The sequence below is a fragment of the Bos mutus genome, chromosome 5, assembly GCF_027580195.1.
Source record: "Bos mutus isolate GX-2022 chromosome 5, NWIPB_WYAK_1.1, whole genome shotgun sequence".
NCBI classification, from domain to species: Eukaryota; Metazoa; Chordata; class Mammalia; order Artiodactyla; family Bovidae; genus Bos; species Bos mutus.
The window spans coordinates 84,398,303-84,401,433 of record NC_091621.1 but is presented as its reverse complement, the minus strand read 5'-3'; the positions used below and the strand labels follow the sequence as shown (position 1 = coordinate 84,401,433).

Sequence of the window (3,131 nt, the reverse complement as noted above, 5' to 3'; positions counted from 1 at the left end):
CAGTTTATTTGCCCTAAATCTTCCATCTTGTTTGAAAAGGTACATTTCTGCTTTGTCTCTGTTGTTTTGTTTTGCTTTTTAATAAGTCATGCCATAGCTACTTCTAACAGAGATGGAAGCACACTGTACTTGATCAGCTATCAGCTTCCCTTAAATTTCTGTATTTTGTTTTTAATTCTTGTATTTTCAAATAATGGATGTACTGGACTTAACCATTTGAAAGACAAGCCTAATCAATACAGCACACTGTATGCCACCAGCCAAGCCTGCACTGTTCATGTTTCAGGATTATTTAACAGATGTCAGAAACTGCCGTTCCAGGCCCATGAAAATGGTGGAGCCTCTCTTGATATTAAACCCACAAACACACACACAAAGCAATTCTGCAAAAAAAAAAAAAAAAGAAAGAAAGAAATTTTTTAACTTTCTTTGGTCTTCTGAACTTCAAAAGACAACCACAACTTCATTCCCTGTTTTACATTTTTTCCCCTTCTCCTTTACAATATCAATTGAGGTCTCTTTTTCTACATCTTTTTAGGGAATTGTTACAGATGCTTCTGGGATTTATAAAATAATTTCCAGCACATTAATGCAAAAATTCTGTGACTTCCCTATTCAATAGAAACAAAAGTGATGATTCCAATTTGAATGCTCTCTCTTCTCTTTCTGATCTTTACCTCCTGTTCCTTTTATCTCATCTTTTCCATTTCTGAGCCTCCAGATCAAACTTTTCCTCTGTTGCTCCATTCTACCCTCTGACCCTTGCACAAAACAGGAATTCAATCAAACACATTCATGCTCAGTCGTCTTTTCCTTGGACCTTCTGTTAGTCACTGACTCTCACTATGCACTCTTTTCACAGTTAAGACTAGTCTCGAAGAATTACCCACCACCAACACTTTTTTATCCATTAAAGGATATAACCTTGACATTGATCTGGTAAGATCTGTACATGTTTTTATTTGCATTTATTTATTTAAATTGTTTTGGCCGCACCACACAGCCTATGGGAGTTTAGTTCCCCAACCAAGGATCAAACCTGAGCTCCCAGCATTGGAAGTATACGGTCTTAATCTCTGGACTGCCAGCAAAGTGCCAGATTTGTGTATTTTTTAAAAACCAACCTAGTCATCAGTAAAAGGAGAAAGATAAGATGGCAGCTGGAAGATCAATTGGGAGGTAATTACAGTGTCCACGGAAAATATCATAAGGCCCTGTGGAGGCAACGGAAGCAGCCTGGGAGAGAAGACGGAGTTAAAGGACACTGAGAAATAAAACTGACAAGACTCAGTGTCTGGGATGTAGGGTCTGGGGGAGAACAGGTGGTAGAGAGAGACTCCTAAGTTGGTCTTTGGTGGCAGCACAATGCTTTCTTTCAGGAGATACGAAGAACAACAAGTTTTGGTCAAAACCTGATTCTTTCAGTTTAGGTTTCTTCTGGGAAACAGTCCTTGACTTCTGTTTCATTGAATTCAAAGTAAACTCTCTCATTAGTTTTTGGATATCCTTCTAAAGTGTTCATGACAACATAAGAAAATCTGCATAACGCATTTTCACTAAAATTAGGGTATCACGCACAGTGATCAGTTTATTACATCTTCAATATTAACCATTTGGGCAGGTATGTAGTAGTATCACATGGCAGTGTTCATTTGTACCCCCCTTATGATTAATGGTGTTGAGTATCTTTTCAAGTACTTTTTTGCCATTTGTACCAGGCTCCTATGGCTGCTGTAATATATTATCATAAACTTGGTGGCTTAAAATAAGAATTGTATTTATTCAGAGTTCTGCTGCTGCTGCTGCTAAGTCGCTTCAGTCGTGTCCGACTCTGTGCGACCCCAGAGACGACAGCCCACCAGGCTCCCCTGTCCTTGGGATTCTCCAGGCAAGAACACTGGAGTGGGTTGCCATTTCCTTCTCCAATGCATAAAAGTGAAAAGTGAAAGTGAAGTCGCTCAGTCGTGTCCGACTCCTAGCAACCCCATGGACTGCAGCCTACCAGGCTCCTCCACCCATGGGATTTTCCAGGCAAGAGGACTGAAGTGGGGTGCCATTGCCTTCTCCATTCAGAGTTCTAGAGACAGGAAATCTGAAAATCAGTATCACTGGAATAAACTTAAGGTTCATCATGGCTGTGCTTCCTTGGAAGTCTCTACAAGAGAATCCTTTCCTTACCTTTTTGTTGTTGTCGTTATAGCACAACTCATATACCTCAACTGGACAGAAAAAAATGAGTATCATTTACAGTATCTTAAGATAAACTGTTTTTGAATGAGAGTTGTCTTTATAGTACATTGAGGTCTACAAGATGTAGAAAGTTACTATTCTAGAAAGTTTACTACCGCACAAAATGAAGACTGCTGAAATCGAACAGCGGGTAGGGGAGGGCCTGTGGTTTCTCCTTTTTACATTAGCTGCTATAACACTGTCCTTCAGGTGGCTGAGGGAGTTTCAGATTTTCTTTAGACATCATTAGGTGTTGAAGCTCTTGCAGGACAACTTTGATGCTATTATTAATTCTGCCATTTTGGTAGCATTGATATGGCTCTAATGGGGCTCCACCACCCCATTAGAACTATTAACTTCTTTCATATTAATTTTTGTTACAAATTTCACAAAGGGGGGGTGCTTCTGGGTATTTGGGTCCATATTCTATTTTAAGGCAGTATATTCAGTTTTCATAAATTGTTCTTGGAGGCCCAATCATCCCTGCCCATCTTGTAAGTGCCATGTCTTCATCATCTTCTAGACTTAGGCTAACTGTGCTATCTCCTACACCTTTCTGGCCTTCTTCCAACAGTTGGAAATTGCAAGGAACTTTTACTCCCGAGCCCGTGGTGGCTGCCACTTTGCATCACTGTCATTCCTTTCCTTACAGCGCTTTTAGTTTCCAGAGCTATATTCCTCGAATTCCTTGGCTCCAGGCCCCTTCTTCCAACTTCAGTGCTGTGGGCAGTCTCTTCTGTTTCTGCACCTATACCCTTCCATCACGTATGAACAAGGCAGAAGTCCTGGACATTTTTATGGTCTGGCCTTGAAAGTCACATAATATCCCTTCCATAATAGTCTATTGATGAAGTCAGTCAAAAAAACCCACCCCAAAGAAGACTACAAATGACCAGTAGGTA

General features: G+C 40.3%; 1 pseudogene; it reads right to left on the bottom strand.

Annotated features, from left to right (window-relative positions):
• Positions 1 to 2,413: 2,413 nt before the first annotated feature.
• On the bottom strand, positions 2,414 to 2,734 carry LOC102272652 (ubiquitin-conjugating enzyme E2 variant 1 pseudogene; annotated as a pseudogene).
• Between the last annotated feature and the right edge of the window lie 397 nt (positions 2,735 to 3,131).